General features: G+C 45.6%; 1 protein-coding gene across 1 annotated transcript in view; it reads left to right on the top strand.

Annotated features, from left to right (window-relative positions):
* Positions 1–8,056, top strand: part of TRIM44 (tripartite motif containing 44) — a 511,513-nt gene extending 503,457 nt beyond the window's left edge. The window contains exon 6 of the mRNA XM_086959538.1: positions 7,293–8,056. The gene's annotated coding sequence lies outside the window, so the exon portion shown is untranslated. The remainder of the gene's footprint in view (positions 1–7,292) is intronic.
* The last annotated feature ends 8,622 nt before the right edge of the window (positions 8,057–16,678 follow it).

The raw sequence follows: 16,678 nt of genomic DNA, 5'->3' as shown, positions 1-16,678 counted from the left end.
CTCATGATCAGTTTCCTTGCCTTTTTTATGCTTCTCCACTGTCCTCTAAACTAAGCCTGAGGAACTGTTATGTTATGTTATGTTATGCACTTTTGTATTGCGCACAGCTGCCCCAGCTAAGGGGCGTCCTGGCGCATGGCAGGCAATGTGCAACAGATAGCAGAAACACAACACAGATAAAAGATCTATTTAACCCCTTCAGCGCGGCGCAAAATTTCGCGCTGTGCTGAAGGTTCTAATGAGCCTATCGGCTTATGACGAAACGGTTCCGTCATGAGCACAGCTCAACCGACGCTCATGACGGAACCGTTCCGTCATGAGCATGGAAGGGGTTAAAAAAGAAACGTTTTCAGAGCTTTGCGAAAGGCCAAGAGGTCAGTCAGTAGCCGCAAGTCCACTGGGAGGGAATTCCAGAGTTCAGCCGCCCTCACCCGAAAAGAGCGACCACCAGCCCGACACAACCTGTATCGGGGGACCACCGCGAGCGCTTGGCTTCCCGATCTCAAAGCGCGGGAAGGAACATACCACGACAGGAGGTCAGCAAGAATTGGCGGACCTACTCCCCTCAAGATCTTAAACGCCAAGCACAACACCTTGAACTGGATGCGTGATTTAATGGGGAGCCAATGCAAGGATCTCAAGACTCCTGAGACAGAGCTCCTTCGGGGTAAGCCTACAATGGCTCTAGCCGCGGCATTCTGCACTCGTTGAAGGCGGGTAGTCTCCGCCACGTTGGTCCCTACCAAAAGCGAGCTGGCATAGTCCAGGCGAGATAATACCGTGGCCTGGACTATCAGCTGCCTGGTACCACGGTCAAAGAACTTAAGAATGGGCCTCAGCGACCGCAAGATGCCAAAACAGCCGGCCGCGATTTTCTTCGAGTGGCCCTCGTAACTGAGAGCGGGATCCATCCACACTCCCAGATTCCTAAGTTCAGTGACCGCGAGAGGGACCGGCCCCAGTTCAATGGGCCACCACTTGTCCCCCCACAGTTCCGCCTTCCTGCCAACGATCATGATCTCGGTTTTCTTCGCGTTGAGCTGGAGACAGTTGTTCTTCATCCAGCTTGCCACCGCCCTAAGTCCACTCTGAAACCTGGGGGCATCCCGGTCCGCATCCCCGCTGATAGTCACCGCTAGCTGAGTATCGTCAGCATACGAGACCATAGTCATGTCCCATTGCTTGACGATCTCAGCCAGCGGTCTCACATACAGATTGAAAAGCGTGGGACTCAGCGAGGAGCCTTGCGGGACCCCCTGTCTCAGAGGAAGGAATTGGGACTGGTACGGTGGCAGCGCAACGCTAAAGAAACGATCGTTCAGGAAAGAGCGAAACCACTGGAGGGCAGAGCCACCCAGCCCGACCTCCTCCAGGCGATGCAACAGGATAGGATGGGACACGGTGTCGAACGCGGCGCTCAGATCTAATAAAACGAGCGCCGCTGTCTGCCCCGCATCCGTCACTGTGCGTAGGTGTTCAGCCATGGAGAGAAGGGCAGACTCCGTGCTGTGACCAGCACGGAAGCCATTTTGGGTGGGATCCAAGATGTTAAACTGGATGAGGTGGGCCGAGAGAACTTTGTTGACATGGGCCTCCATTACTTTGGTAGGCCAGGGAAGCAAAGAGATAGGCCGATAGTTTTCAGGCTTGTCTGGGTCCAGTGAGGGCTTCTTTAGGATGGGGGAAACCATCGCCCGCTTCCAGCCGGTTGAAACAAAGCCCATTGCCAGAAAGGCATAAACAACATGCCTTTGCAACATCGTTTTCATAGCTATTCCTATTCTGGGCTTTGTTTCTAGAGTCATTTCAGCGTGTTCTATGTTAGGGCAGTTTTGCTCATAAAACATGGCGAACTAGCTTTAGAAACAAAGCCCAGAATCACAAAATGATGCTTCTTGGCTAGCAGAATGAACCAAAAACGAACCCCGAGCCTCTTTCTCTGGTGCAACCAGGGTTCCCAGATGTCTGTCGAGCTGCTCGACCGTACTTTGAGTACCACTACTCAAGAACATACCAAAGCCCTTCACACAGTCTGATCTTAGTACACGTGCATACACTCTGCAGTAGAGGGGGACACATGCTAACAGTAGACTGAGCTTGCATACAAATACTTGGATCAGGGCAGGAGGCTCCTAGCTCGGAGGGATGCCAGGCCCACATTTCTGGCTCCTTGTTGGTCTATAATAGCAGATATGGAATACAACCACTGTGTTTTATTGGTCATTCCTATGAGATTCAACGTGGGAAAAATTGGTTGGCCTTCTTGGCAAGTAGTACAGCTGTATTGCAGAATAGATTCCTGAAAAGGCACTCTTCTAGTTCTTTAGGACTTCAGCTGGCCTTGACTCAACATTCAGTCTTAAATGATTGGGTGGTGGACTGAGGGGCAGCAGGTGGTAGCAAAACGTACCCAGTCAAGTGCCCTCTCCGCCAGGACAAAACAGGAAGAGAAAGTGGTGGAAGCATCCAGTAAAGAATTGGGACAGAGGACTTCTCTGCTACCCATCTTCCCGCTCTACTTGGGGTCCACCAGGATGAAGGCGTTCGAGCTGGAACCAGCCCAATGGCCATACCACACTTCCCTCATTTTTGGCTACTGTCTGTAAACCGTGGGCATTCTACTTTAGAGTCAAATTATTGTGACTTGTCGGTCTGCATGGTTTGTGATTGTTTTTATTTTTGGGTGCCCAGGATACACATGCCACAATCACTAAGTGAGAGGATTGGAATATATACTCAAGACGCTCAACACACAGGGTTACAAATCCTCCGTGTGGGCTATTATTACTAAAGTCTGCCCTGTTTTGTATCGCTTCTGTGATTAACACCTAGATGGGGAAATGTATGCATGGCTCAAATCATAGCAGTGTCCACGGTATGCAAAGATACTGGTGATAAAGTCTTGTGATGGGCTGTGACGCAGGCCTGAAAGCCAGATCTGCAAATTAGTTGTGGAAATCTCAGAGTCTCAGATCACAGACTCTACAAATGCGATGCTCCAGATCATACTATCTACACATCCACAAGGGACAAGGGTCTAAGGGACAGTTTACCCACCTCACCAGATTCAATCCCCAAATTCACTCTATTTAATACATGAAAAATCTGGAGGTCAATCTACGACACGTTGAGAGAAAGATAAAGAAAAAGAAACAAGACTAACCCTAACCTTACTTAAAGACCATTGCGAATCAGTCAGATTTCCATCAACTGCCCCACAAGGCCAGTGTCATCATCTGGATATCCTTCTTCACTCACCATTCATTCTCTTGGGCACAACAAGAGATGATATGGTGTGATTTTCACATCGGTCCTTATGACCATTATATGAAAAGGCACAAGCAGAATGACACAAACAAAGGAGACTGCAGTAACATGGTTGTATGACGTTAAAACGCATACTTTCACAACGCATACCAATTCCACGCAACTTTTACAACGCAGGATCCATTACAACGCATGCCTTTACAACGCATGACATTGCATAGCAGATGCTATTACAACGCAAGCCATTACAACGTAAGTATAGGTAAGTATATTATTTTTTTTAAATGTAATTAATAAATATTTACTTATATTTTTTTAATAATTAATTTTTAGTCAACTTTTTTAAATTAATATTAAAATTACTTAAATTAATTTATTTAATTGATATAAAGTACTATTTTTAAACTAAACCCTTAAAATACCCCTGTACCCCAAAACCCAAACCTAGCCCTGAGCCCTAAAAATACCCCTGTACCCCATAACCCAAACCTAGCCCTGAACCCTAAAAATACCCCTGTACCCCATAACCCAAACCTAGCCCTGAACCCTAAAAATACCCCTGTATCCCATAACCCAAACCTAGCCCTGAACCCTAAAAATACCCCTGTACCCCATAACCCAAACCTAGCCCTGAACCCTAAAAATACCCAAACACCCCATATATTTAATTTATTTTATAAAAATACATAAATTAAAATATTTATTTATTTTTAATATTAATTAAATTAATTCAATAATGTTATGAATTAAATAAAAGATCAAATAAAATTATATACTTATCTATACTTACGTTGTAATGGCATGCGTTGTAATAGCATCTGCTATGTAATGTCATGCGTTGTAAAGGCATGCGTTGTAATGGATCCTGCGTTGTAAAAGTTGCCTTGTAATGGTAGTGTGTTGTAAAAGTTGCGTTGTAACGGCTGTTTCCCCAGTAACATATTTCGAAACCCAGTCTACTACTATATCTGAAGGATAACTCCTCAGTTGTATGATGGAAAAATATGAATAAAGTGCAGTGCAAATAGCGTGGTGATCTGAAAAGGAGAAGTGAGAGAGAAACCTTTTATTCTGACAACTCTCACCAACCTAGTAAAAACTCGCAGATGCGACATTGACCAAATATTTCGCTGCCTATAGAAAAGCGGTCGAGTAGTTTCAGCCTTCACTGGCCTGTAGCCCAGGCTTTCTTCAGGACCTTTATTTATATAAAGCTACTGCATACGTGAAAAAACATCCAAATTAACCAGTGTAGTTATGTGCTTATCATATTACCTGCATATAGGCAGAAGGATTGTCATACCTGAAAAATAAAAATAAAACTAGCAATATATAACGTCCATCTTTTAAGCATACATCATGATCGAATACTTATTGCTCAGTTTAAATTATACAATCATCTCAACGGTCCGTAGATAAAATATAATGAAGTAGAGTACCTCACAGCCTAGGTAACAGGTACACTCACCTGTCCTATATGAGGTATCAGCCCACCTCACCCGGTAAAAACTCAGGTGACAGACACACTTTAGGGGGGGATCAGACTCTTCAAAGTAAGAGATATAATACAACAATACTTTTCACCTTGTTCTCAAACCCACACGTGTACCCCCTTTAGAAACATATAAAAATTAAAAAATATTTTTTAAATAATATATCTGTTGCCAAACCTGAGTATCTTCAGCGTTAGTAAGATTGCGCGCGGGGATGAAGACCTAGCTGTTTTTGAAACGAGTCTTTCTTTCTCTACTTATAGTAAAGACTCGGTGAGGGTGAATACCGCTACAAGAGCAGCTCAGGGTTTGTACAATGGACCCGGCTACTATACTTTTGGGTGGGACGCTGAAGGTACTCAGGTTTGGCAACAGAGATGCCTGTCCATTGATAGGAGACAGGTGGCCTTTTAAAAAATATATTATATTAAAAATATTTTTTTTAATTTTTATATGTTTCTAAAGGGGGTACATGCATGCAGCCTGTTGATTACTGCTACTTTTATACAACATACACTTAGCAGTATACGTACGAGGAGTGCGCAATATCAGTAGTAAAGAACAGTCAACAGAATCTGTGAAGTGAGATCTACACGAAGGATACTCTTGACATGAGACTCTATGAAAGTCAGAGGCTTAGTCATAGGATGAGGCTACGTGCTCGGGCCGCACGTGTGGGTTTGAGAACAAGGTGAAAAGTATTGCTGTATTATATCTCTTACTTTGAAGAGTCTGATCCCCCCTAAAGTGTGTCTATCTTATTTACAGGGCGGGGTCTCACACACCTGAGTGTTTACCGGGTGAGGTGGGCTGATACCTCATATAGGACAGGTGAGTGTACCTGTTACCTAGGCTGTGAGGTACTCTACTTCATTATATTTTATCTACGGACCGTTGAGATGATTGTATAATTTAAACTGAGCAATAAGTATTCGATCATGATGTATGCTTAAAAGATGGACGTTATATATTGCTAGTTTTATTTTTATTTTTCAGGTGTGACAATCCTTCTGCCTATATGCAGGTAATATGATAAGCACATAACTACACTGGTTAATTTGGATGTTTTTTCACGTATGCAGTAGCTTTATATAAATAAAGGTCCTGAAGAAAGCCTGGGCTACAGGCCAGTGAAGGCTGAAACTACTCGACCGCTTTTCTATAGGCAGCGAAATATTTGGTCAATGTCGCATCTGTGAGTTGGTGAGAGTTTTCAGAATAAAAGGTTTCTCTCTCACTTCTCCTTTTCAGATCACCACGCTATTTGCACTGCACGTTATTCATCTTTTTCCATCATACAACTGAGGAGTTATCCTTCAGATATAGTAGTAGACTGGGTTTCGAAATAGGTTACTGCAGTCTCCTTTGTTTGTGTCATTCTGCTTGTGCCTTTTCATATAATGGTCATAAGGACCGATGCGAAAATCACACCATATCACCTCTTGTTGTGCCCAAGAGAATGAATGGTGAGTGAAGAAGGATATCCAGATGATGACACTGGCCTTGTGGGGCAGTTGATGGAAATCTGACTGATTCGCAATGGTCTTTAAGTAAGGTTAGGGTTAGTCTTGTTTCTTTTTCTTTATATTTCTCTCAACGTGTCGTAGATTGACCTCCAGATTTTTTATGCTCCAGATCATACCGTACGTTTTTAGGCCTTGCCCCTGATAGCCTTGTAAGAACTTGTCTTACCTTACAGGGGGGCTCAGTTGCTGCCATTGCTTACCATAGGGTGGCTTCATTGTCACTCTCGTTTGCTTGCTTCATATTCGTCCGCTTCAATATGGTACCTTCCTCTTCGTGTGTTTGTCCCTCCCCCGGAGAATAAACACATTACTTGTGTCTTTCCACTGCTCTTTTTTCTGGCACTATTTTTTACTTTTTTGTTTGAGCACACAATGAGAGTGTGTGTGTTTTTCAGCTGTCTCCCTGGAGTACTTCTCCCCCTCCCTGATACTCCCTCAGTCCCTATTAATGCCTATCCACCCTCTGTTGTCCATGTGAATATACCATCCCCCCTGTCCCAACCCTGTTCTTTCCCCACCCCTCCTGTCCCCACTCTCTCAATTGTCCATGTGCAATTCCACACCTCCTTCCTCCCACCCTCCATTGCCTGGGTGATTGCCCTCAGACCCTCCAGTCCACCCTCTGTTCTCCCTCTGTATGATCCAGCCCCTCCTGCCCACCCGCCTTCCATTATTCGTATTCTCCACTATGCCCTCTCGCCAGTCTTCTGCCCCCACAAGAATCTTTCTTTCACGTCCTGACTACCTCCTTTATGCCTTGGGGGAACAAAATAATTTAGTTTTACCCATACTGCATAGCAAGACAAAGCCAATAGGTGTCGCAGGCGAGACCAATTGCTTTGCCTCTGCTTGTTTAAAATGTGCCCCTCCAGTGTTTTCTGATCGCTGACTTGTGGAATTTTTTGTTTTGGAATTTATTTAATTAAATCTGCCCCTTGGCGCACATCTGGTGCTCTCGAGTTTCCCAGAAGTGGGAGATGTAACCTGTCTGTGTGTTCTGTTGCAGGGATCCGGGGCTGTCTTTGCCGGGCTTGCACCTGCAGGCACTTTCACCTTTCTTCACGGGGTCAGTTGGAGGCTTGGAGGTCCGGAACCACCTGCAGGCCCCCTCAGTGGCCACTCGTCACCTGCCTGCTGAGAGAGCCACGGCAGTGCTGTGATGAACTGGGCACCCCGCCCCGCCTGCAGAACTGCACCGTCATTTACGAGTTAAATCAATTCTGACCAACCTGTTCTTTTCCATTTTCTTGCTTGTTAGCAATCTTGTTCCAATAACTTGCAAAAGCGAATGCTTTTTTTATTGGTTTGTTTTTGACTTCTGCTGGTCAGTAACTGGTGCCTTCGATGGTAGCCTTGTATGTTGAACAATCAATTAGAAATCGAAATATTTTTTGAATAGCCCCGATTGTGATTCAAGTTTCCTGTAGGGGGGCTAGCATGAAGCTTCTTTTCTGTTTCTGACCTACCACCAGGCACCCTTATGCCTTTTTTATTTCTCCTTTCTTGGTTTTCATGCGAACGTCACCATACATTATTGTACTACCCAGAAAGCACTTGAAGGGATTTTATTGAAAACCAGGAATGGATTCCAAGCTCCGGTGGCTGGTAGGACTAGCTGGTCACAGCCTGTTCCCCCTGGTGCTGTTTCAGGGTTCGGTACTGTTGAGATGATGAATTCCACACCGTGTCACTATAAACACCCGGCCATGTTACCCATGAAGTTGCCCATGAACAGTCATTGTCATATGAAGCAATAAAATGTTTCTTACATTTTATAGTACTGTCTCATTTGTGTGCTGCTTCACAACCTTGATGATGTCACAAAACGCTCTGGTTTGCATAGTCTCCATGACGTCATTTCTGAGTGTATGGTTGAAAGAGTGTGGACTGTTGAATGACCTTTGTGGGTTGTTGGTTGAGGTTCAGAGGCATGCTACAAACATGTCGCATCGAGCTTTGCAGGGCTAGGCATGTATTTTTGCATGCTTAGCCCTGATACGCTGGGGCCTTGCCCAGTGTCTTAAGGAAAAAAATGGTGTAATGATTTAAAGCATTTGCTGTTGCATGTTATGTTATGTTATGTTATGTTAACTGGATTTATTACGCGCGCAGCTGCCCCAGCAAAGGGGCGTCCTGGCGCGAGGACAAAAGCCAGGGGACTGAACTAAGAAAACACAACAACAACAGAACTAGGGTGCCAAGGGGAAAAGGAAGGTTTTTACCGCCTTCCTGAAAGCGAGGAGCCCCTCAATGGCCCGGATGTGGACAGGCAATGAATTCCATAGCTTAGCAGCAAGGACTTGAAAGGAACGTCCGCCAGCCCTGGATCTCTTAAAGCGGGGAATTGTGGCAAGATGTAAAGCAGAGGACCTCAGAGTGCGAGTAGGCACATAGGGAGAGATGAGTTGCTGGAGAATGGGAGGGGAAGAGAATTTAAGGATTTTAAAAGTCAAAATCAGAGTTTTAAATTTAATTCTCTGTGCCACTGGAAGCCAATGGAGGTTATAGATAGTTCTCCTAGCTGAGCAGAATTTGGGCAAGCCAACCAGAGCCCTGGCGGCAGCGTTCTGAACACGTTGGAGGCGGGAGAGCTCAGCCTGGTTGACTCCAAGAAAAAGGGAGTTGGCGTAGTCCAATTTGGACAAGATCATGGCTTGCACGATAAGTTGGCGGGTGGGAGCGTCAAAAAATTTAAAAGTGGACCGAAGCTGACGCAGAATCCCAAAACAAGATGCAGCAGTCTTTTTTGTGTGGGTAGAAAAACTCAACTGGGAGTCAAACCACACCCCGAGGTTTTTTACTTCAGTAACGGGGGTAGGAGTGGAGCCGAGCTCTTGAGGCCACCAGCTATCGCCCCACAGATGAATTTGTTTTCCCACAATGAGCACCTCGGTTTTCTTAGCGTTCAATTGCAGGAAATTGTCATTCATCCACTGGGCCACGGATATAAGTCCCTCGCGGAACTTGGCTGCTTCGAGATCGGAAGCCCCACTAAGTGCAACCGCCAGCTGAGTGTCATCTGCGTAGGACACGATGGAAAGGTTCCCACGCATGGCGACATCAGCTAGCGGCTGGACATAAAGATTAAATAAGGTGGGGCTTAAAGCCGATCCTTGTGGAACTCCCTGGGCAATCGCATGTGGTGTGGATTCGAAGGGGGGAGTAGTGACCCTGAAGGAGCGATCAGATAGAAAAGATCTGAACCAATCAAGAGCCAACTTGTCCACCCCAGCCTCAACCAGACGTTGGAGTAGGATGTCATGGGAGACAGTGTCAAAGGCGGCACTTAGATCGAGAAGCACAAGTGCCGCCGTATGACCAGAATCCACCAGCATACGAAGGTGTTCAGCCATGTACAGGAGCGCAGTCTCAGTACTGTGACCGGGCCTAAAACCATTCTGCGTAGGATCTAAAATGTTTGCAGAATGGAGATGGTTAGCAAGAATGGTATTGACATGAGCCTCAGTCAATTTGGCAGCCCACGGGAGGAGCGAGATGGGGCGGTAGTTCTCTGCTTTTTTGGGGTCCAGAGCAGGTTTCTTCAGAATAGGGACCACCTGAGCCTGTTTCCAGGCAAGGGGTACCGAACCCGAAGTCAAGGACAGGTTGATAAGTTCACGAAGAGGAGGGAGGCAAAAGGAAGGGGAATCTCTGAATTGTGCAGGCCGCAGGGGGTCTTTAGGAGAGCCTGATTTCACCCTGATAGCAAGTTTATCAAACTCCTCCATAGAGAGCTCTGAGAGATGGGATAATGACATAGGGGTTTTAGAGGTAGCTGTGGCACTGTGGCGAGGGTCAGTAGAATTGGGAAAGGCGCGATAAATACCTTCCACTTTGTCAACAAAAAAAGTGGCCAAATCCTCACAATGGGAAGGAGAGCAGATCACAGTAGTAGAGGTTCTGCAGGTGGCAAGGTCTTTCAATGCTTTAAAGATAAGTTTGCTAGGGTTGTTGCTAGCATTGAACTCACGAGAGAAGTGGGAGGCTCGGGCCCTACAAATAGCTCTATGATATTTCTTGGTGGTGGCGCGGTACAAGGCTTTCTTGGCCGGATCATAGGACTTACGCCACAATCTTTCGGCTTGTTTACACGATTTTTTTTGTAGCCGAAGAGTGTCGTCATACCAGGGGCTGGAATGAGTGCGCTGTTGTTTGGACAGGGCAAGAGGAATAAGCTTGTCTAGCGCATTGGTAAGCCAGCTACAGTAAGAATTGTAACCGGATTCCACATCTGTAAAAGGGGCCAAAGGGACTACGTCAAGCAACTGATGAAAATCATTGATTTTTAGCTTTTTCCAAGGGCGCCTGAGGATAGCGGGAGTAGAGGCGACTACAGGATGATCCTCAAGTAACAGATGGCATTCAATTAGGTGGTGGTCTGTCCAGGCCATAGGTCTAGGGGGCAGTACTTTGGCCGATGTTATGGAAGTAAAAAAAGGATCTAGGATGTGACCACCAATGTGCGTATTATGTCGAACTAATTGAAAAAGTTGGAAAGCCTCCAAGTCAGCACATGTACTGGTGGCCGCCGAGGGACCAGAAGAATCAAAATGCAGATTGAGGTCCCCAATAATATTAAAATTTGCAGTTTTCAGGGCCAAAGAACTAACCACATCGGGAAGAGCAGCTCTAAAAGCAGCATCGGGGCCAGGTGGCCGATAAATAAGTAGACCGGAGAAAGAAAAATGCGGATTAACAGAAACTGAAAAGTAAGCGCTTTCGCATCCTGCAATATCCATGACCTTCCATGTGCAAGGATATATAGTTTTAATAGCGGCAGCGATGCCGCCCCCTCTGGAGTCACGATTGTGGGTATAGATAGTATACTCTGAGGGGAGTGCAGAATTAATGGCTACTGATGCGTCGTTATGGAGCCATGTTTCGGACATAAAAAGAATGTCAGGGGACTCATCAAGTAGATCATGGATATCAAGGTGGTGTTTAACCAATGATCTAACGTTAAGAGGATAAACCTTAAAGGTTGTAGGCTCTGACGACACGCGGGGGGCAGGACAAAAGGTAGAGATAGGGGTAGGTGGTGGAAGCGTAAAAGAACAGTCAGGACATCTGAAGGGGCCATGCAGGGGGTAAACAGAGTGGGACGAGCAAGGGGCAGGGGTAGGGCGGAAGTGATATAGATCAGATCTAGAGTACATGGCAGCAGCAGAACAGAACAGAACAGCAATACGCACCAACCAGGACTAGAGCCCTGCCCTTGCGCTTCCCTAGCGCTGACGGGCGCAGACGGGCAGGACTCTGGCTTGACTCCGGCGCGACTGTGGCGCGCACGCTGTACGCGTCCGCTGCGCGAAGCTACGGCCGTTTATTTTTATACAGTAGCCTCTCGCCACCAGGGAGGCTAACCCAATCAAAAATGGCCGCCGCCGTCTCTCCGACCGTGCCCCCGATGAGTCATCCCTGAATCGGCCGGTCGCTCAGGGAGGGAGGCTGAGGAGCTGAGGTGCAGCGCTGAATACAGTGAGTCAATTAAAGTATTTTAAAGGGGAGCTTGCAGAAATGCCTCCACCCTCAATCGGTGGAGACAGGCAGCGCGAAAATTCCTCGCGTGAAGGCGGGGGGGGATAGGACACAAAGGAGCAACACAAGAGCAAGTTTAAAAACAGCTAAACGAAGTTAAAAGTCTGACTGCCCGGCTCAAGCCTCAGGCGTCACTGGCAGTGTTCTCGCGAAAGGAGTCCTACCACTATTTTTATACAGTAGCCTCTCGCCACCAGGGAGGCAACCCAATCAAAAATGGCCGCGGCCGTCTCTCCGACCGTGCACCCGATGAGTCAGCCCTGAATCGGCCGGTCGCTCAGGGAGGGAGGCTGAGGAGCTGAGGTGCAGCGCTGAATACAGTGAGTCAATTAAAGTATTTTAAAGGGGAGCTTGCAGAAATGCCTCCACCCTCAATCGGTGGAGACAGGCAGCGCGAAAATTCCTCGCGTGAAGGCGGGGGGGGATAGGACACAAAGGAGCAACACAAGAGCAAGTTTAAAAACAGCTAAACGAAGTTAAAAGTCTGACTGCCCGGCTCAAGCCTCAGGCGTCACTGGCAGTGTTCTGTTCGATCTCCATGGTAGCGTCGCATGTGAGACAGTTTTACCAGGAGAGCTGAAGAGACAGCAGCAGTTAGTTCATCAGTGTGTGTAACACGCTGATGAACTAACTTTGACATTTGCCTGCAAATGTTCTGTCAGCTACCAATTTTTACTTATTTATGTATTACTTCTTCTATTCACTTTGAGTCTCACCAATTTGTTGCTTAAACTGTTGTCATCACCACTGCCACTTCAAAGAACCAGCCTACACCCTTTCTTTGTGAGAAAGGTGAACCACTAGTACCATGGAAGAGGTGGAAACTCCTGTTTGACTTCTATTTGGTGGCTATTGGTGATGACAATTTTTCTGCTAACAGGAGAAAAGCTATTTTGCTCCATAACCTCGGAATAGAGGGACACTGCATTTATGAGAGCATTGACATAATCCCTGTGGGTGTAGATGATGGTGAGGGGGAACGTCCTTTCCAACTGAACTTTTACAACGAAGTACCGTTACGACGCAGGTTTAACAACCAAAGTCATTACAACGACTATCGCTGAAGGGCGTTCTAGAATAGGTAATAGTTTAATTTACTATCCAACACCTTCCCTACTATCCATGGGGACTGGATTTGGAATAGTAAATTAAACTATTCACTATCCAGCGCCCCCCAATGCAAGTCGTTGTAACGACTTGCGTTGCAAAACTTGCGTGGTAACGGTACGCGTTGTAAAAGCAGGCGTTGTACCGTCATACATCCGATGGTGACCCGTCTGATGTGTTTGAGATGGCCATAAATATGTTAGAGATGTATTTTTGACCTTGTATTAATGTTTTTTTGTAAAGACACACATTTTTCATGAGAATCCAGGAACCTAATGAAAAAGTTGGGAACTACATAGCTTCTCTAAGGACACTTGTTCGTACCTGTGAGTTTGGTGACCTCACTAACTCATTGATTCGTGATCAGCTCGTTAGGTGCACCAACAGTTCTAGGGTGCAAGAAAAATTATCTAGAAATCCTTCACTCAAAGAAGCTGTAGCCATTGTTGAAGGATTGGAAAACACCTACGGCTGGTTCAAGGAGATGAAAGCCCACAAACCAACACATAAACATGTTCCAACCTCCAGTAGCATTCATGAATAGACACAAAGAGAGATACCTCAAGAATACGTTGACAGTGTCTCCAGAGTTGTGCGTGGAGGCAAAACCCAAACACTTCACAGATGTTTCTAATATAAAGTGTTACAGATATGGCAGCAACAACCACTCCTCTAACTATCCTCAATGCTATGCGTGGAATGAAACCTGTCATGTGTGTGGCATCAAGGGCCACTATGCCAGAGTATGCAAGTCTGGTGGCAAAGTACATACAGTGGAGAATGTGTGTGAGAACGTTGACACCAGTGTCACTTCTAGAACCACCATGCTGAGTATGAGGGGCTATGGCATGGCAGACCTCATCAGCATGCCGGAATGCGATGTGGTGATCGGAGATAAGTTGTTTGTGGTTCTGGAAGACTATGGATCTCTGTTTACCATGTTGGGAAATGAACATTGGGACAAAACTATTCCTGAGGCACAACTCCTTGCGCCTGACATTAACCTAGTCTGTTATGGTGGCTCACACATTGATGTAATAGGATCTGCCATCATGAAGATTCACATCAAGGGAAAGGAGGCTATTGGAAAAATGTATGTTGCCAAGCGTGGTGACAACCTCCTTGGATGGAGACATCAGAGAGACTTGGGGATAATCCTCACTCCGAATGCTCGCCTCGTCATGTTAGTTGATCACAATGTCATTTTTAACAAGTTTTTTGATGAATTTCCACAAGTTTTCTCTGATAACCTAGGGTTACTCAAAGATTTCGAGCACCGCATTGTACTTAAGCTAGGAGCTGTACCTGGGGTGCACAAAGTTAGAAAGGTTCCCAATATGATGCTAGCACCTCTGAGATGTGAACTTAAGAGGCTAGTGACCCTGGGTATAATTGTAGGAAATTGAATCTTCAGAATGGCTGGCCCCAGTGGTTTTGGCCCCTAAGGATGGAGGGAAGAATATTAGGATGTGTGTTGACTTGACAAGTCTGAATAGATGCAGATGGGTGGATCGTCACACACTACCTAATATATCTGAGTCAATCAGCATGCTTGGTGGTTCTAAGGTCCTCAGCGTGTTAGACTTATCTTCGGCCTACCACCAAGTACCTCTCCATCCAGACTGCAAGCACCTTACATCTTTTGTGACACCACTGGGAGCCTTCAGTTTAATCAGGATGCCTTTTGGATTAGCCTCGGCAGCTGCCTATTTTCAGCGCATTATTAAGGTTATCCTGGCTGACGTTCTTAACATCATGTTCTTCCAGGACGACAGATTGGTTTATGGGAAAGATGACTTGGAGTATGACAATATTTTGAGAATTACTCTGCATAGACTGGCTGACAAGGGTTTAACTGTGAATAGGCTTTAGTGTCGATTAAGTGTATCTTCTGTCAGTTATTTAGTACATGTAATATCTGGGGAGGGTATCTGCCCAAAGCTGGATCTGGCAAAAAGTATTATAGATGCCCCAACGGACAAAGAACAAGTGAGGTCTTTCCTTGGCCTCGCTGAGTTCTATTCCAAATCTATCCAAGGTTTTGCCTCCACTGTTGAGCCCATCAGAGCTCTTCTTAAGAAAGGAATACACTTTGTCTGGTCTCATGAGTGTGCCACAGCCTGTAATGCTATCAACCATGCAATAGGGAAAATGCCAACCTTAGGTCACTTTGAATCTAAAAAAAAAACCTTCCTGACCACTGATGCCAGTTTAGTGGCCTTGAAGCTGTACTTTCCCAAATTGATGATGGTGAACAGAAAGTTGTTGCGTACGCATCTAGAGCGCTGAAAAGGCCTGAGCAGCAGTATTCGGGTATTGAAAGAGAAGCTTTAATCACAGTGTGGGTGGTAAAGCACTTCTAGTTTTACTTGTTGCGGATTCTTTTCTTAGTAAGGTGAGACCATCGTCCTTTAGTCCAAGTGTTCTCTTGTGCTGAGAGTGAAAGACCTACGCTAAGACTTAAACAATGGACCGAAGGGTAAGAAGTGTACAATTTTCATGTGCAATATCTCCCTGGTTCTGCTAACAAAGCAGCAGATTGTTTATTGAGATTACCTATTGAGTGTTGTGGAGATACTTTTGACTCTGATTCTGTTAATGTTTGTTGGGTTTAGGAGTCTGCCATCCTAGAAGATCCGCTACTTCCTGTTGTGACACGTTTTATCATTGAGGGTTGACCTAATAACAAAAATATTGATTCTGAGCTTTTGCCCTTTTGGTCCATTAGGAATTCACTGACCCTTTGTCAAGGCCAACTTATGCGTGGGGAAAGGGTAGTACCTCCTGATGCCAGTAAGCCTAAGCACATTAGTCTGGCTCATGAAGAACACATGGGAAGAAATCTTACTAAGTCATGCCTCCGTTAAAGTTATTAGTGGCCGAAAATGGATGGCCATGTAGAAAAAGTAGTCCTTTGGGTGTTTATGGGAGAATTCTAGCGCTCCTGGGACAGTTCACTCTTAAGTATGTATAATACCTCCTTAATCTCTTGGGTGCTTGCAAATAAAATTTGGAGAAGAGAACCCCCTACTTCTCACTCTGCAATCCTAGGATTGACCACAAATTTAAACCAGTAATTGCAGCACACCTCTAATCAAACAATAACAATCATATCACGCCTGCACTTGGACTTCGAGAAGCGGATTGTGAGGGGGAGACCCAATATAGCAAGCGGGCGGCAGCTTGGCATTTCTAAACTAGAGATACTCGGCAATATGGAACAAGATAAGGAGGCTGGCAATAATCACGTAGAGAGTAGAATACGGGAGATCCATGACTTACTGCCCGATTGTATAGAAGTCAGGAGGGGGAAAAAAATCGTTGAAGTTATGTAAAGTGATTGAAAAGAATTTCCAAAACCGGGCTTTGTTGGAAGGAAAATAAACCGAATCTTAACATAGAGGTGCCGAAACAGAAAGACTGAACCCTGATGAAGCCATTTGGTTTATGATAACCTCGGCGAAATGCGTTGGCTTGGCTAAAGGGGATTGGAGTTGGAAAGAATAAAAGACGACAAAGAATTCTTCAAGAGCCCAATTGAATGTTCTGTATTTTTTGTGACATGATTGTTATTGTTTGCTTAGAGGTGTGCTGCAATTACTGGTTTAAATAGATAGAAAGGGTAGTTAGAGTGCTTTGAGTGTGCTACCAGTGACAAATACAGAGTCACCAATGCTGCTCCACTGTCACCTGTAGAGATACCTTGAGAACCTTGGGTCAACCCTGGGTGGACCTTATGGGGCCTTT

This window comes from Lissotriton vulgaris, chromosome 2_2 (genome assembly GCF_964263255.1).
Source record: "Lissotriton vulgaris chromosome 2_2, aLisVul1.2, whole genome shotgun sequence".
NCBI classification, from domain to species: domain Eukaryota; kingdom Metazoa; phylum Chordata; class Amphibia; order Caudata; family Salamandridae; genus Lissotriton; species Lissotriton vulgaris.
The sequence above is the reverse complement of the archived record's forward strand: the minus strand, read 5'-3'. Positions and strand labels throughout refer to the sequence as shown.